This window comes from Gobio gobio (genome assembly GCF_949357685.1).
Source record: "Gobio gobio genome assembly, chromosome: 25".
In the NCBI taxonomy this organism is placed as follows: Eukaryota; Metazoa; Chordata; class Actinopteri; order Cypriniformes; family Gobionidae; genus Gobio; species Gobio gobio.
The window spans coordinates 27,276,221-27,295,387 of record NC_137121.1 but is presented as its reverse complement, the minus strand read 5'-3'; the positions used below and the strand labels follow the sequence as shown (position 1 = coordinate 27,295,387).

At 41.9% G+C, this 19,167-nt stretch overlaps 1 protein-coding gene across 1 annotated transcript in view; it reads right to left on the bottom strand.

Moving 5' to 3' along the window:
• Positions 1-13,913, bottom strand: part of tnni2a.1 (troponin I type 2a (skeletal, fast), tandem duplicate 1) — a 38,861-nt gene extending 24,948 nt beyond the window's left edge. The window contains exon 1 of the mRNA XM_079809633.1: positions 13,868-13,913. The gene's annotated coding sequence lies outside the window, so the exon portion shown is untranslated. The remainder of the gene's footprint in view (positions 1-13,867) is intronic.
• Between the last annotated feature and the right edge of the window lie 5,254 nt (positions 13,914-19,167).

Sequence of the window (19,167 nt, the reverse complement as noted above, 5' to 3'; positions counted from 1 at the left end):
ATTGTCCTAGACTGGTTCGGTTCCGATCGGGCGAAAAACCAGGGACTAGTTTGCAAAAGTAGGTTTTGGACAAAATTCGACATAGCAGAAAACTTTCCCTGCCTACATCAAAATCGGAGATAGCCATTTTGTCCGCCTTGAGCCAAGGATTCCAACGATATAAGACACTTGATCCTGAGACAAACAGTCTAAGAGTTATGAGCAATTTTGAACTTTTGGTTGCTGTAGCGCCACCTATGGGCCATTCGGGGTCATACTCTGATAGGTTGTCCCCAAACTGAGGCCCACCATCTGGCCAGGTTTCAAGTCTCTAGGCCTTACGGTTTGGCCTGCACGATGCGTTTTACGAATCCTTACAATTACAATAGGGTTTCAGCATTTCATGCTTGAACCCCTAATAAGAAGGAAGGCTTTTTGCCAGTTATAGCGCCACCTATGGTCCGATCTCCATGAAACTCTGCATGCTTCCTCACCATGTTCTGACACATATGGTCATCAATTTTGGTGAAGTTCTGAGTTTTCATTTGGGATTAATAGGCTTTTTAGTGTATTTTGCCACGCCCCTTTCTTAAATGACCCTGTTACAGCCACCCAAATGCCAAAGTTCAACTTTTTTTTGATAATTATTGATCTAGAGAGTCCAGAGAATTGTCCTAGACTGGTTCGGTTCCGATCGGGCGAAAAACCAGGGACTAGTTTGCAAAAGTAGGTTTTGGACAAAAATCGACATAGCAGAAAACTTTCCCTGCCTACATCAAAATCGGAGATAGCCATTTTGTCCGCCTTGAGCCAAGGATTCCAACGATATAAGACACTTGATCCTGAGACAAACAGTCTAAGAGTTATGAGCAATTTTGAACTTTTGGTTGCTGTAGCGCCACCTATGGGCCATTCGGGGTCATACTCTGATAGGTTGTCCCCAAACTGAGGCCCACCATCTGGCCAGGTTTCAAGTCTCTAGGCCTTACGGTTTGGCCTGCACGATGCGTTTTACGAATCCTTACAATTACAATAGGGTTTCAGCATTTCATGCTTGAACCCCTAATAAGAAGGAAGGCTTTTTGCCAGTTATAGCGCCACCTATGGTCCGATCTCCATGAAACTCTGCATGCTTCCTCACCATGTTCTGACACATATGGTCATCAATTTTGGTGAAGTTCTGAGTTTTCATTTGGGATTAATAGGCTTTTTAGTGTATTTTGCCACGCCCCTTTCTTAAATGACCCTGTTACAGCCACCCAAATGCCAAAGTTCAACTTTTTTTTGATAATTATTGATCTAGAGAGTCCAGAGAATTGTCCTAGACTGGTTCGGTTCCGATCGGGCGAAAAACCAGGGACTAGTTTGCAAAAGTAGGTTTTGGACAAAATGCGACATAGCAGAAAACTTTCCCTGCCTACATCAAAATCGGAGATAGCCATTTTGTCCGCCTTGAGCCAAGGATTCCAACGATATAAGACACTTGATCCTGAGACAAACAGTCTAAGAGTTATGAGCAATTTTGAACTTTTGGTTGCTGTAGCGCCACCTATGGGCCATTCGGGGTCATACTCTGATAGGTTGTCCCCAAACTGAGGCCCACCATCTGGCCAGGTTTCAAGTCTCTAGGCCTTACGGTTTGGCCTGCACGATGCGTTTTACGAATCCTTACAATTACAATAGGGTTTCAGCATTTCATGCTTGAACCCCTAATAAGAAGGAAGGCTTTTTGCCAGTTATAGCGCCACCTATGGTCCGATCTCCATGAAACTCTGCATGCTTCCTCACCATGTTCTGACACATATGGTCATCAATTTTGGTGAAGTTCTGAGTTTTCATTTGGGATTAATAGGCTTTTTAGTGTATTTTGCCACGCCCCTTTCTTAAATGACCCTGTTACAGCCACCCAAATGCCAAAGTTCAACTTTTTTTTGATAATTATTGATCTAGAGAGTCCAGAGAATTGTCCTAGACTGGTTCGGTTCCGATCGGGCGAAAAACCAGGGACTAGTTTGCAAAAGTAGGTTTTGGACAAAATGCGACATAGCAGAAAACTTTCCCTGCCTACATCAAAATCGGAGATAGCCATTTTGTCCGCCTTGAGCCAAGGATTCCAACGATATAAGACACTTGATCCTGAGACAAACAGTCTAAGAGTTATGAGCAATTTTGAACTTTTGGTTGCTGTAGCGCCACCTATGGGCCATTCGGGGTCATACTCTGATAGGTTGTCCCCAAACTGAGGCCCACCATCTGGCCAGGTTTCAAGTCTCTAGGCCTTACGGTTTGGCCTGCACGATGCGTTTTACGAATCCTTACAATTACAATAGGGTTTCAGCATTTCATGCTTGAACCCCTAATAAGAAGGAAGGCTTTTTGCCAGTTATAGCGCCACCTATGGTCCGATCTCCATGAAACTCTGCATGCTTCCTCACCATGTTCTGACACATATGGTCATCAATTTTGGTGAAGTTCTGAGTTTTCATTTGGGATTAATAGGCTTTTTAGTGTATTTTGCCACGCCCCTTTCTTAAATGACCCTGTTACAGCCACCCAAATGCCAAAGTTCAACTTTTTTTTGATAATTATTGATCTAGAGAGTCCAGAGAATTGTCCTAGACTGGTTCGGTTCCGATCGGGCGAAAAACCAGGGACTAGTTTGCAAAAGTAGGTTTTGGACAAAATTCGACATAGCAGAAAACTTTCCCTGCCTACATCAAAATCGGAGATAGCCATTTTGTCCGCCTTGAGCCAAGGATTCCAACGATATAAGACACTTGATCCTGAGACAAACAGTCTAAGAGTTATGAGCAATTTTGAACTTTTGGTTGCTGTAGCGCCACCTATGGGCCATTCGGGGTCATACTCTGATAGGTTGTCCCCAAACTGAGGCCCACCATCTGGCCAGGTTTCAAGTCTCTAGGCCTTACGGTTTGGCCTGCACGATGCGTTTTACGAATCCTTACAATTACAATAGGGTTTCAGCATTTCATGCTTGAACCCCTAATAAGAAGGAAGGCTTTTTGCCAGTTATAGCGCCACCTATGGTCCGATCTCCATGAAACTCTGCATGCTTCCTCACCATGTTCTGACACATATGGTCATCAATTTTGGTGAAGTTCTGAGTTTTCATTTGGGATTAATAGGCTTTTTAGTGTATTTTGCCACGCCCCTTTCTTAAATGACCCTGTTACAGCCACCCAAATGCCAAAGTTCAACTTTTTTTTGATAATTATTGATCTAGAGAGTCCAGAGAATTGTCCTAGACTGGTTCGGTTCCGATCGGGCGAAAAACCAGGGACTAGTTTGCAAAAGTAGGTTTTGGACAAAAATCGACATAGCAGAAAACTTTCCCTGCCTACATCAAAATCGGAGATAGCCATTTTGTCCGCCTTGAGCCAAGGATTCCAACGATATAAGACACTTGATCCTGAGACAAACAGTCTAAGAGTTATGAGCAATTTTGAACTTTTGGTTGCTGTAGCGCCACCTATGGGCCATTCGGGGTCATACTCTGATAGGTTGTCCCCAAACTGAGGCCCACCATCTGGCCAGGTTTCAAGTCTCTAGGCCTTACGGTTTGGCCTGCACGATGCGTTTTACGAATCCTTACAATTACAATAGGGTTTCAGCATTTCATGCTTGAACCCCTAATAAGAAGGAAGGCTTTTTGCCAGTTATAGCGCCACCTATGGTCCGATCTCCATGAAACTCTGCATGCTTCCTCACCATGTTCTGACACATATGGTCATCAATTTTGGTGAAGTTCTGAGTTTTCATTTGGGATTAATAGGCTTTTTAGTGTATTTTGCCACGCCCCTTTCTTAAATGACCCTGTTACAGCCACCCAAATGCCAAAGTTCAACTTTTTTTTGATAATTATTGATCTAGAGAGTCCAGAGAATTGTCCTAGACTGGTTCGGTTCCGATCGGGCGAAAAACCAGGGACTAGTTTGCAAAAGTAGGTTTTGGACAAAAATCGACATAGCAGAAAACTTTCCCTGCCTACATCAAAATCGGAGATAGCCATTTTGTCCGCCTTGAGCCAAGGATTCCAACGATATAAGACACTTGATCCTGAGACAAACAGTCTAAGAGTTATGAGCAATTTTGAACTTTTGGTTGCTGTAGCGCCACCTATGGGCCATTCGGGGTCATACTCTGATAGGTTGTCCCCAAACTGAGGCCCACCATCTGGCCAGGTTTCAAGTCTCTAGGCCTTACGGTTTGGCCTGCACGATGCGTTTTACGAATCCTTACAATTACAATAGGGTTTCAGCATTTCATGCTTGAACCCCTAATAAGAAGGAAGGCTTTTTGCCAGTTATAGCGCCACCTATGGTCCGATCTCCATGAAACTCTGCATGCTTCCTCACCATGTTCTGACACATATGGTCATCAATTTTGGTGAAGTTCTGAGTTTTCATTTGGGATTAATAGGCTTTTTAGTGTATTTTGCCACGCCCCTTTCTTAAATGACCCTGTTACAGCCACCCAAATGCCAAAGTTCAACTTTTTTTTGATAATTATTGATCTAGAGAGTCCAGAGAATTGTCCTAGACTGGTTCGGTTCCGATCGGGCGAAAAACCAGGGACTAGTTTGCAAAAGTAGGTTTTGGACAAAAATCGACATAGCAGAAAACTTTCCCTGCCTACATCAAAATCGGAGATAGCCATTTTGTCCGCCTTGAGCCAAGGATTCCAACGATATAAGACACTTGATCCTGAGACAAACAGTCTAAGAGTTATGAGCAATTTTGAACTTTTGGTTGCTGTAGCGCCACCTATGGGCCATTCGGGGTCATACTCTGATAGGTTGTCCCCAAACTGAGGCCCACCATCTGGCCAGGTTTCAAGTCTCTAGGCCTTACGGTTTGGCCTGCACGATGCGTTTTACGAATCCTTACAATTACAATAGGGTTTCAGCATTTCATGCTTGAACCCCTAATAAGAAGGAAGGCTTTTTGCCAGTTATAGCGCCACCTATGGTCCGATCTCCATGAAACTCTGCATGCTTCCTCACCATGTTCTGACACATATGGTCATCAATTTTGGTGAAGTTCTGAGTTTTCATTTGGGATTAATAGGCTTTTTAGTGTATTTTGCCACGCCCCTTTCTTAAATGACCCTGTTACAGCCACCCAAATGCCAAAGTTCAACTTTTTTTTGATAATTATTGATCTAGAGAGTCCAGAGAATTGTCCTAGACTGGTTCGGTTCCGATCGGGCGAAAAACCAGGGACTAGTTTGCAAAAGTAGGTTTTGGACAAAATTCGACATAGCAGAAAACTTTCCCTGCCTACATCAAAATCGGAGATAGCCATTTTGTCCGCCTTGAGCCAAGGATTCCAACGATATAAGACACTTGATCCTGAGACAAACAGTCTAAGAGTTATGAGCAATTTTGAACTTTTGGTTGCTGTAGCGCCACCTATGGGCCATTCGGGGTCATACTCTGATAGGTTGTCCCCAAACTGAGGCCCACCATCTGGCCAGGTTTCAAGTCTCTAGGCCTTACGGTTTGGCCTGCACGATGCGTTTTACGAATCCTTACAATTACAATAGGGTTTCAGCATTTCATGCTTGAACCCCTAATAAGAAGGAAGGCTTTTTGCCAGTTATAGCGCCACCTATGGTCCGATCTCCATGAAACTCTGCATGCTTCCTCACCATGTTCTGACACATATGGTCATCAATTTTGGTGAAGTTCTGAGTTTTCATTTGGGATTAATAGGCTTTTTAGTGTATTTTGCCACGCCCCTTTCTTAAATGACCCTGTTACAGCCACCCAAATGCCAAAGTTCAACTTTTTTTTGATAATTATTGATCTAGAGAGTCCAGAGAATTGTCCTAGACTGGTTCGGTTCCGATCGGGCGAAAAACCAGGGACTAGTTTGCAAAAGTAGGTTTTGGACAAAATGCGACATAGCAGAAAACTTTCCCTGCCTACATCAAAATCGGAGATAGCCATTTTGTCCGCCTTGAGCCAAGGATTCCAACGATATAAGACACTTGATCCTGAGACAAACAGTCTAAGAGTTATGAGCAATTTTGAACTTTTGGTTGCTGTAGCGCCACCTATGGGCCATTCGGGGTCATACTCTGATAGGTTGTCCCCAAACTGAGGCCCACCATCTGGCCAGGTTTCAAGTCTCTAGGCCTTACGGTTTGGCCTGCACGATGCGTTTTACGAATCCTTACAATTACAATAGGGTTTCAGCATTTCATGCTTGAACCCCTAATAAGAAGGAAGGCTTTTTGCCAGTTATAGCGCCACCTATGGTCCGATCTCCATGAAACTCTGCATGCTTCCTCACCATGTTCTGACACATATGGTCATCAATTTTGGTGAAGTTCTGAGTTTTCATTTGGGATTAATAGGCTTTTTAGTGTATTTTGCCACGCCCCTTTCTTAAATGACCCTGTTACAGCCACCCAAATGCCAAAGTTCAACTTTTTTTTGATAATTATTGATCTAGAGAGTCCAGAGAATTGTCCTAGACTGGTTCGGTTCCGATCGGGCGAAAAACCAGGGACTAGTTTGCAAAAGTAGGTTTTGGACAAAAATCGACATAGCAGAAAACTTTCCCTGCCTACATCAAAATCGGAGATAGCCATTTTGTCCGCCTTGAGCCAAGGATTCCAACGATATAAGACACTTGATCCTGAGACAAACAGTCTAAGAGTTATGAGCAATTTTGAACTTTTGGTTGCTGTAGCGCCACCTATGGGCCATTCGGGGTCATACTCTGATAGGTTGTCCCCAAACTGAGGCCCACCATCTGGCCAGGTTTCAAGTCTCTAGGCCTTACGGTTTGGCCTGCACGATGCGTTTTACGAATCCTTACAATTACAATAGGGTTTCAGCATTTCATGCTTGAACCCCTAATAAGAAGGAAGGCTTTTTGCCAGTTATAGCGCCACCTATGGTCCGATCTCCATGAAACTCTGCATGCTTCCTCACCATGTTCTGACACATATGGTCATCAATTTTGGTGAAGTTCTGAGTTTTCATTTGGGATTAATAGGCTTTTTAGTGTATTTTGCCACGCCCCTTTCTTAAATGACCCTGTTACAGCCACCCAAATGCCAAAGTTCAACTTTTTTTTGATAATTATTGATCTAGAGAGTCCAGAGAATTGTCCTAGACTGGTTCGGTTCCGATCGGGCGAAAAACCAGGGACTAGTTTGCAAAAGTAGGTTTTGGACAAAATTCGACATAGCAGAAAACTTTCCCTGCCTACATCAAAATCGGAGATAGCCATTTTGTCCGCCTTGAGCCAAGGATTCCAACGATATAAGACACTTGATCCTGAGACAAACAGTCTAAGAGTTATGAGCAATTTTGAACTTTTGGTTGCTGTAGCGCCACCTATGGGCCATTCGGGGTCATACTCTGATAGGTTGTCCCCAAACTGAGGCCCACCATCTGGCCAGGTTTCAAGTCTCTAGGCCTTACGGTTTGGCCTGCACGATGCGTTTTACGAATCCTTACAATTACAATAGGGTTTCAGCATTTCATGCTTGAACCCCTAATAAGAAGGAAGGCTTTTTGCCAGTTATAGCGCCACCTATGGTCCGATCTCCATGAAACTCTGCATGCTTCCTCACCATGTTCTGACACATATGGTCATCAATTTTGGTGAAGTTCTGAGTTTTCATTTGGGATTAATAGGCTTTTTAGTGTATTTTGCCACGCCCCTTTCTTAAATGACCCTGTTACAGCCACCCAAATGCCAAAGTTCAACTTTTTTTTGATAATTATTGATCTAGAGAGTCCAGAGAATTGTCCTAGACTGGTTCGGTTCCGATCGGGCGAAAAACCAGGGACTAGTTTGCAAAAGTAGGTTTTGGACAAAAATCGACATAGCAGAAAACTTTCCCTGCCTACATCAAAATCGGAGATAGCCATTTTGTCCGCCTTGAGCCAAGGATTCCAACGATATAAGACACTTGATCCTGAGACAAACAGTCTAAGAGTTATGAGCAATTTTGAACTTTTGGTTGCTGTAGCGCCACCTATGGGCCATTCGGGGTCATACTCTGATAGGTTGTCCCCAAACTGAGGCCCACCATCTGGCCAGGTTTCAAGTCTCTAGGCCTTACGGTTTGGCCTGCACGATGCGTTTTACGAATCCTTACAATTACAATAGGGTTTCAGCATTTCATGCTTGAACCCCTAATAATATAATATTGTAAAAATTTTGGTGGCTGTAATAATCGCACAGTTTAGGAAATGGAATAACAAAAGTATTTATTGGGCAAACACGGATGAGAATATAGGAATAAAACTCATAGGACACAACCACTTCAACAAAAATGACACGTAACAATGAACAGAGAAAACTAAGAGTTTAAATACACAGACAGAGTAATAAACAGAAACAAGGCCATGTGTCCACCAAAGCGTTTATCTGAGGCTAGTGTATTTTACCAATAGTTTTCAATTGGAGCAACTAATTTTTTTTAAATGAGATTAGCATGACAAGGCCCTGAGCGTCTATTTCACACTGAGCAAAAGTTGAAGAATGTTCAACTTTGGGTAAAATGCAGCGCTCATCACTGTCACTTTTTACCCAGCCGTCCAATCACAGTGGGGGAGGGGCAGGACAAATCACACACCGACCAACCATCACATTCTGTACAATGCCAACAGACGACAACAACAAGCACATCTCTTCATCCATTTTTGTGAAAGTACTTGGAATTTGTCCTCTGCATTTAACACATCCAAATTAATGCACACACATTAGGAGTAGTGAGTAGTGAACACACACACACTGCAAACCGTGGACACACACATGGAGCAGTGGGCAGCCATTTTTGCTGTGGCGCCTGGGGAGTGAGTGATTGGGGGTTAGGTGCCTTGCCCAAGGGTACTCAGTCATTTCCTGCTGGTATCGAGAATCAAACCCGCAACATTCAGGTTACCAGTCTGATGAAATCAGATACTATTAACAGTTCCACGGATATTCCGTAGACCATATAGCGTCTCAACCTCTCAAGGCCCACAGCAAGGCATTTTCACAGGAGCGCTGGTGTTTTCAGCTGACTAAAAACACTTTGGTGGACACACTGCCTAAGAACAGGTGAGTAACTATAGAAACTAATAATGACCAGGAACACAGGCAAAGTGGGAACAGAGAAAACGAAACCAAAACACAATGAAACTAAACAGACTTAAACATAAACCTGACATTAACCCTGACAATAACAGTCCAATTGAGGGCGGGGAGGGGCTTTGGAGGGGGACATTGTTCTGGCAATGGGCAGGTAACAGGAGATGATGACGGGAGAAACCAGGGCGGCGATGATGGCGGGAGGAGCCAGGGAGGACACGAGAGCAGGAAGAGCCAGGTTGGGACCCAGAGCACAGCCTAGACGAAGGCCCATTGTGGAGTCGAGGAGGGAGGAGCCATGGTGGATACTTGACAAGTGGACCCAGGGGAATGACATATTGAGATCTTGAGGCAATGGAGGTGGAGACCCAGGCGGAGCCAACATGTCAATGAGACCTAACAACACTAGTGGATCTGGAGACCAAGCCTGGTTGCCAGAGGACTGAGGCAGAACCAGTGACCCTGTCCCAAATGGCACACTTAATATACACTTTCAGTCTTGTGGACTTACAATGGCTGCTGTGTGTCCCTTAAAGGGTTAGTTCACCCAAAAATGAAAATTCTGTCATTAATTACTCACCCTCATGTCGTTGGACACCCGTAAGACCTCCGTTCATATTCGGAACACAAATGAAGATATTTTAGTTGAAAGCTGATGGCTGAGAAAGGCTTCAGATAGGCCTCCATTGGCATTCAGTACATTGACACTTCCAAGATCCATGAAAGGCACTTAAAACGTCGTTACAAAGTCCATCTCACCACAGTGGCTCTACAATAATTTTACGATGCGACGACAATAGTTTTTGTGCGCAAAAAAAAATCAAAATAACACCTTTATCCAACTTGTTCTCGACTTCCGTGTGTGACTCCACGACGCATGCGCGAGAATATGACGTAGCGCCGGCGTTCGGGAATCCATGAAATACACACTTTAGTCCCATTTTGAGCACTACGCCGAGACCTAAAGCACGATCAATGTAGAATCCAACAGCTTAGATACGCGGGTCTTCCTCTGCTTGTAAACAAATCGCTTCTGGGTCATATGTCCGAACGCCGGATCTGCGTCATATTCTCGCACATGCGTCGTGGAGGCACAAACGGAAGTCAAGAACAGGTTGGATAAAGGTGTTATTTTGATTTTTTTTATTTATTTTTTTTTTTATTTACTTTTATAGTTATTTTGAGCCACTGTTGTGAGATGGACTTTGTAACGACGTTTTAAGTGCCTTTCATGGATCTTGGAAGTGTCAATGTACTGAATGCCAATGGAGGCCTGTCTGAAGCCTTTCTCAGCCATCAGCTTTCAAATAAAATATCTTCATTTGTGTTCCGAATATGATCGGAGGTCTTACGGGTGTCCAACGACATGAGGGTGAGTAATTAATGACAGAATTTTCATTTTTGGGTGAAATAACCCTTTAAGTCCATGAGACCGTAGGATGTCCCCTTTGTCATTTTTGAATTTAGAAGGGGGCTTACAAGCGCCCCTTTGCGGTCGATATGCGTCCTCGATGCGCACTTTTGCTGAGCCTGCACTATTGCAAGCCCCACAACAGACTTCTTACCGACAGTCAAAGTGCCGTACGTCACAAAAGTGCGGCCTCTTAGGAAGACCGCAAGTGTTTAGGGTGTCATTGGGCCAGGGCCAGTGGGACTGAGAACCTAGGCAGAACCAGAGGGAAGGTGGAGCCCAACGGACCCGAAGGGGTGAAGGCACTCAGACCCAGACTCAGGGTGTATTCACACCTGTCTTGTGTGGTTCGATTGAATCGAACTCAAGTTCATTTCCCCCCTTGGTGCAGATCTCTTGGGCAGGTGTGAATACAGCAATTGCACTCGGGTGCGGACCAAACTGCCGTACCAAGACCCAGCTGAAGAGGTGGTCTCGGTTTGGTTCCAAGCAAACTCTGGTACCTAATCCGTCATGTTGGTATTCACCATGGTAACTGTTGTTTCAATAACCACAAAATGCCACTTTATTTTCACTTTGTTATTTTTTAGATAAATTAGTGTGGTAAATATATATAAAATGTCCAATGAATGGATGACCTTAGCACACATGTGGTTTTGTTTACAAATGTTGGCTCAATTGCAAAAATTGCAATTCCTCATTTGTAAGTCGCTTTGGATAAAAGCGTCTGCTAAATGACTAAATGTAAATGTAAAAAGGGCAGTGTGGAAGCGAACCGCACAACAAGAAAAAAATCAACATTGTATTTGGTCTGGACCAAAGCAAGTGAACTAACAGACTTTCCTGGTTTGAATACACCCTCAGACTCAGCTTTATTGTCGCATTTAGGGAAACTACAATTGCAGCTGTGCTACAAAATGTAGCTGAAGGCCATGGCGCAGGCAGAGAAGATGGCCCCAAGTGGAGCCGAGAAGATGGCCCCAAGTGGAGCCGAGAAGATGGCCCCAAGTGGAGCCGAGAAGATGGCCCCAAGTGGAGCCGAGGGAGGGAGGAATCAAGGTGGAGCTGACTGGTCGAAGAGCCGATGGACTTGGAAGATGATGTCGAGATGCACACAGCAGAGTGGAGTCAACAGAGGGGGCGTCGAGAGACAAAAGGAAGCCTGCAGAGACGGGGGCCGAAGGACTGGCTATCTTGGGTAGATGAGGCAGAAGAGGGAGGCTGGGTGGAACCAGGAGACTGGTTCTCAGAGGCGGGAGTGTGGTTAGGGCTCCATTCCCTCAAACTCCACAAGCAAACCCATTGGGACGGATGATGTTGCCAGCTCATGCACCTGGTCAGACCAGCACCCAATCCAAGAACACAGTGAAATTCAAGTACCATCACTGGGTAGGCGTGCCTTGGATCGTTCTCTGAGTTTGGTGTTATAGCGATCCGGGTTGTGGGTGAATTTCCTTGTGTGGTCTTCAGGGGTTTGCTCTTCCTGCTATTAGCAGAGCAGGCAGACTGCTGGTAAGTCCATTTATAGAAAAGGCTTAAAAAAAATCTGATCTTTCAGTTCCTTGTTCTGTAACAATTTGGGTAGCTGTAATAATCAAATGACACAGCAAATGCAATTAAAAAAGTTTACTTGGAAAATAGGCAGAAAAATACAGGAATACAATTCATAGGACACAACTACTTCAAAATGAACGACAGAACAATGAACAGAGCAAACTAAGAGTTTAACTACACAGACAGAATAATTCACAAAACTAAGAACAGGTGGGGAACTAATGAGTAACTATGGAAACTAATAATGACCAGGAACACAGACAAAATGAGAACAAAATACAATGAAACTATACAGACTTAAACATAACCATTTATAATATAATATTTATAATATAATATCACTTATTCTAAAGTAAATGCTTTCATGAACTATTTTTGTGCATTTGGATAATGTTTTAACAACATTGTTTTACTATTTGCCTCTCCGATTGGTCGAAAAGCAACTGCTAAATGACTGTCACCATTATGTTCAAATAAGGCAGTGATGGTCTTCTGATCCAAAGTGAATCATCTGCTATTTTTGGGCAGAAGGTATAAGTTTTCCATCTCCTGAGATCTGTGCTAAGCCTCTTTCTGGGTGATAATCCAAATCTTGACCCCACCTCCATTTCTTCCCTCCCAATCATCTGCAAATGATCTAACATAATGACTCAAACCATGACATTAACTTTTTCCACATAAGCCCCCTTCTCACAGTTTTAATTTCTATTTATTTAAAAACTGAGCCTTAATTGAAAGTATGACCAAATTATCTAAATTTATTTCCAATTAGGGGCACAGTAATGCACAATCAAGCAAGGACAGTAAATTTCAAAAATAGTGTTGCCACATATTTTTGGAGAACCAAATAAAAATATAGGAGGTATTTCTACCTGATCTGACCCTTGCAAATTTCAAAGAAATAGTACACCCAATGAAAATGTATTAATTTATTAACTCACATATTATATTATATTATAAGTTAATTATCATTTAAATAAATGTGTCAAATAACATTACAATTTATTTAATATTTACAACATAAATTTCCCTAATGGGATCAAAAAAGTATCAATATATCAATAATTGAACAATTGAACAATTATCAACTCTCTAATCTACTTCTCAGGATTACTTTCAGAATGCAAATTGCAATGCCAGGTCTAAAGTTTGACAATGAGTACCATTGTGATAATGTGAGTAAAAATGTAGCAAAGTCCTTTACATTTGAACAATGCTAACACCCCAGATTTAAGCCATAGCATCATTGTCTAAAGCACCAAAGGGATCCCTATGCGTCATTTTAGACACACCAGCTGAAGCGTTATTTATTTATTTTAAGATAAGGTCTTGACAGCAAGATAAACATTGGCATATCACCCTCTAGTCCTAAGGGCCGAAACGGATCGAGTTTCCAAATCTCAAATCAACACATTATCATTCATCTACCAGTGATTTTTCAATACCAGTTTTCTATATTCACAACAAAAATACTTTACTGTCCCATAACAAATAAAACATCATAAAAACAGATAATTGATTTCCCAAAATATTTTCTTAAAGGTTCTGAAAAATTATATAATACACAAACTACTTATCTCAAATTACGCTAACAAAAAATACATAATAATAAATAAGCAGTAAATAACACCTTTCATATGCATCATAAATAGCAACATTTGTTTAAAATCTTCGAAAATCACCAAAAACTGATTTTCAAACTACAGTGCAGTTGGTCAAGATTCACCCAGATGCTATTCAAACAGGATAAACCCATTAACAATAGGATAATCAAAGTAAAAAGCAGAAAAAAACAGCATCTCACCTATGAGCTGAGGCACACACAGCCAGAAGAATGGAGGATGAATTGGGTCTCTGTGAGAAGCGGGCATCATAAGTATATATTGTATTCCCCTATGACTAAGGAAATCCCATCTCTCTTTTTATGGTAGTAGATCCATTCAGAGAACCAATAGGCTCACAAACACCTGAAACACAATATCAAATCCCTCATCTCCACCCGAACCCCTCCATATAAATAACTCCTCTTTAGATTGTGCAATTTATTTTTAATCTAACAAACTGAAGACCACACATGAGGCAGTGTTCATGAACGCTTTGCTAAGTTAATAAAAAATGCATTTGGTGCCCAAGAAATGGGGAAAAAATTTTTTTCCGAAATTTGCCCCAGAAATTTCCAGTCTGACAAATTAACTGGAAGGGATATCAACTCTGTTTCTTGACTCTGTGTTGTTTTTTGTTTTGTTTTTTTGTAAAAAAAAATAAATAAATAAATATGAATAAAATAAAATGAAGCAATGGCAGGCATGTCTCGAGAAACAGGGAAACATTATTTTTTATTCAGCAGATGAGCCTGTGAATACATGAGGAGCAGATCTATATCTGTACTATTTATGTTTCCAAACAGCTGTTCTGGTGCTGATGGCTACCTGGGACTGTCCCACCCCAAGCACTCAAAATGATGTAATTGGCACAGCTGTCGAGCAAAGCAGGATGAGAAACTGAATGTGTAAATTGAGAAGTAATAATGATTTTCATTTTTAATATTCCTATGGGGCCTGGAATGAAGTCTGACATAGAAAAACGTTATTATAATACGTTCTTTAAAGAAATTGTTAAATTAGTAACGTGTCAACTGAAAAGAATATATTCTCATTTGATAAAATAAAAACCCTTTAATGACTATACCTCTACTATTACCTGAATGATCAATATAATTAAATTAGTATAATTCAATAACTTAATCCTAATTTAATAACAATTTAAGCTTCATGGCACATTAATGTTAAACTATATACTTAATATGGATATAAAAGTTCTTTTAAACTCATAATATTTCGCAATATTACTGCTTTTATTTGTATTTTTGATCAAATAAATGCAGCTTTGTGAACATAAGAGACTTTCAAAATTATGTCAGTGTTGAATAATGTTAAGGTTAGAACATAATTGTTCCTCTATGCAAAAAATTGTAGATTGTGTCATGTGTTATGTTTATTTAATGATTTCAGCCATTGATTTGCCACAGGTATCGTTAGGATACTCTAAACGTAAATGAGTAGCTGAACAGCTGTTCAGTATTGTTTTTTTTTTTTCTATTCTTCTGTTCATTATAGCAAAGTTATCAAATGACAAATTTAAGGTAAAGGTTTCAAAAGACTTTTAATGTACAACAAGCATATAATAAAAACACTTTTACCTCATTTACCTGGGGCCTATCAACGATACCTCTGGCAAATAAATGGCGGTAAATCATCATATCGATCCTAAACACAACACAATCCATAACTGTTTGAACAATTATATTCTGAGCTTAACTTCTTCAGACGCTGACACGTAAATATGCCAGTGCCACAGAATATCTCAGACACCAAATATTTCAGATCTCGACTCTGTTGAAGTTTCCCGTTCAATATTCGTCTCTCAACGTTGAATCATTGATGATGCTATGGACAAACACCTTTCACCTAGAATACTGAAGCCTGATTGGTATAACAACATTGAATCGCAATGTCCAATGGCGTTCAAACATGAGAATTAGGGGTGGGAATGCGCCATATATTGCACGCTGTGCATCATTTCCTCAGAATCTTTGTCCTTCATGCAAGACTGTGACATGTGTCATTGTGGAAAAGTAGATTTAACTCTACGAGATCCCCTTATGCATTCCGGCAAACAAGTCCTTGAAGCATTGTTCTGTCCTATTGAGCTTCCCGATGGACACGAGATGTGCTTCTTTTGCCTGGGCCGTGCTTTAATTGCCCTCATTGTGAGTCCATGAGCGTCAGGACTCTCCGGGTTCCCGACATGGAGCATGACGAGTTTAGTGGTGAGCTCAAGCTGGCTCAGCGGCCACATGCCTCCCACTGCTCAGACCCTTCCTCACCTCTAGTGGCGTATGCTTCAGATGCAGAGGACCTAATTTCATTTGGAGCACCAGCTGAGTAACAGTATGAAGCCATGTCCACGGTGGCGTCCAATTTGGTGGACTGGTCCGCTAGTAATGTTGATGACTACACTACGATTGGCTGCTCACGGCTCCTTTAAAGAGTTTTAAAAAGCTCTTGGGTTGATGGCAGCTGCCTCTGCGGTGTCACCTGGGCCTTCTCCATGCGGCCACTTAAGTGTTGGCTGAAAGCCCACATTCCCTCTCATGCCTGGCACTCAGGCTCAATGCATGATATAGTGACCCGCGGGCTGTGAATGCCTAGAGGCAATAGCCCCTTTGGACTAGCCCAACTTTGTACGAGCGGGGCTTGACAATGGGGCAGGTGCACAAACGCAAATTTGTCATGACAGACACATCGAGTACGGGCTAGGGAGCTCTTTGCAATGGCAGTCCGACTTCTGGTATTTTGAACTGCAGGGCGGACATGCTGTCGAGACAGGGGGTAGTCCCAGAGGAATGGAAACTACATCCTCAAACAGTGAATATGATATGAATCATATTCGGGCAAGTGAAGGTGGACCTCTTTGCGACAGCAGAGAACTCTCACTGCCCACTGTTTTTTTCTCTCTATAGCGGAACAGTCCACATTGGGAGTGGATGCGCTAGCTCACCGCTGGCCGGAAGCACGAAAATATGCGGATCAGGAAAAAAATGCCGTGCTGTTCGAGGAGAGGGCTTCGAGCTCAGAATATTGGGTATAAACGGGGGTATTTGGTATATGATGTGATATTGAATATATGTGGTGATATTGGATATATATGGGGGGTATTATCAAGTTGTACTGGATATGGGAATTGGGTATATGTGGGTATATTAGATATTAGGGTATATTGAGTATAATGTGTATGTGTATGTGTATTTGTGGTACTGGATATAGAAGAACATATTTGGTTATACTATGTATTGGGGTATTTATTTATATCGGTTTGGTATACATAATGTGGTGAGAATAATTAGCAGGTATATTTGGGTGTATTGGGTATATGGTGTATTTATGCAACCACATGTACAAAATACCCCCAAATATACCCAATACACCCACATATACCCATTACACCAAGATATTTGTGAATATTTTGAATGAACGACTAAGAGGAAAAATGACCAAACAACTTTTCACAGTCAGTTTTGCTCCTATTTACTAAGGGTGCCAATATTTGTGGAGTCCAAGATTGTAAATTTCTCCTCTTAGACTTTCATTAAAAATATTCACACAAATCTAACCTTTTATTAAAGTCAAATAGTTATAATAATCATAAAACAAATAATTTTTTCTGACATTAGCCGCGTTTCCACCGCGGGAACTTACCCCAGGAACTAGGGTCTTTGGGGTGGCACTTGGTGTGTTTCAACCGCAGTAACCGGGGTCTAAATAAAGTTCCAGGTAAAAATGTCCCCCTCAAAACGGCCCTGCTTGCAAGGTAGTACTTTTTCAAAGTTCAGGAACTTTCACGCTGATTGGTTAAGCTCACACAGCATTTTATTTCAAATTAAAAGGAGTAGCATCTGCCTACAAACCTGGAGGCTGCATTTTCAGGACAACGTTTCTAGGACCACAGTTCTAGGACCCTAGCAATGATTTAGTTGTTTAATTGATTAAGTTTAATTGATATATTGTCCTAACCAACCCCTAGCCTAAACCTACCCATTGGTAACCCTGTTGAAATATTTAAACTAATTTAAGTAATTAAGTTTAAAATGGGCTTGCCTGCTGTTTTGATAAAAATTAAGTTGTAACAAGTTTGAATCAGGTCTCCTCTGTTGGAGAACAGTTGGCTAGATGGCGCTGTCACAAAAAAGTAGGGTCCTAGAAATGCAGTCCTGAAAACTGCGGCGGTCCTAAAAGTGCAGCCTCTGGTATTACAGGCAGATAATATTGCCTAAAAGTCTGTTGTGATGCGTGCCGTAAGAGTTGTTTGCTATTCGAATCAACAATGGAGTTTAAAAAATATGACAGATTGACCGACGACGAGGTTCAGGTGTTTATTTGTGGAGGGCGAAATCCAATGGGCTCTGGAAAGTCGTGTGCAGTCCTACTTCACCGGACTAATCGTCACAGTACTTTAGACCGCGATGGAAACACAGACAGCAGCAGGTCTGGGGGAAAAAAGAGTTCCTGGGGGAAAAGTTCCAGATAATTTCTGTGGAAACGGGGCTATATATGTATTCCACAATTATTGGCACACCTTCACACTTTATACAACCTCCCTTTGATAGATAACAGCAGATAAGGGCTCTGGATCCTCTCCTATAATGTGTAATATGGTTGAAGAATGTATGGCAAGAGATCTGAGACCATTCCTCCATACAGAATCTCTCCAGATTCTTCAGATTCAGAGGTCCATGCTTGTGGACTCTTTTCTTCAGCTCATCCCTGGGGTTTATTTGTGGGGTTTGAGTCAGGGGACTGCTGTGTCCATGGCAAAACCTTCATTCTGTGGTCAGTGAACTAGTCTGTTGTGTATTTTGAGATGTGCTTTGGATCATTGCCATGTTGGAAGATCCAACCACTGCCTATAAGCTTCCTGACAGGGTCAGTCAGGTGTTAATTTAATATCTGCTGGTACTTAATGGATGATACTGTGTATCATATCAAGGAAGAAAATGAGCCTCACAGCGTTGAAGTTACCATACTTCACAGTGGGGATGTGGTACTTTTTACATGGCTTTGTTTCTGTCTATGCCAAACCCACCTCTGGTGATCTCATCTGACTATAAAACCCAGTCTCACTATAAAAGTTCCTGTAACGCCTGGCAAACTGTAGGTGCATGAACTGTAGGAGCTTTCTGTTTGAGGGTTTTTTATTGCAACCTTCCCAAACAAGTTGTGGTTATATAGGTGAACTTATCATAGTTTTGGAGACTTTCTGACCCCAAGACCCAACAAGCACCTGAATTCTGCAATTCTCCAACTTTTATCCTTAAAGGATTAGTTCACTTTCAAATAAACTTTTGCTTATAATTTACTCACCCCCTTGTCATCCAAGATATCCATGTCTTTCTGTCTTCAGTCGAAAAGAAGTGAAGATTTTTGATAAAACATTTCAGGATATTTCTCCATATAATGGAAGTCAATAGACCCCAAACGGTTCAAGGTCCAAATGAGAGGTTCAGTACAGCTTCAAAAGGGCTTTAAACCACATCAAATGGTACCA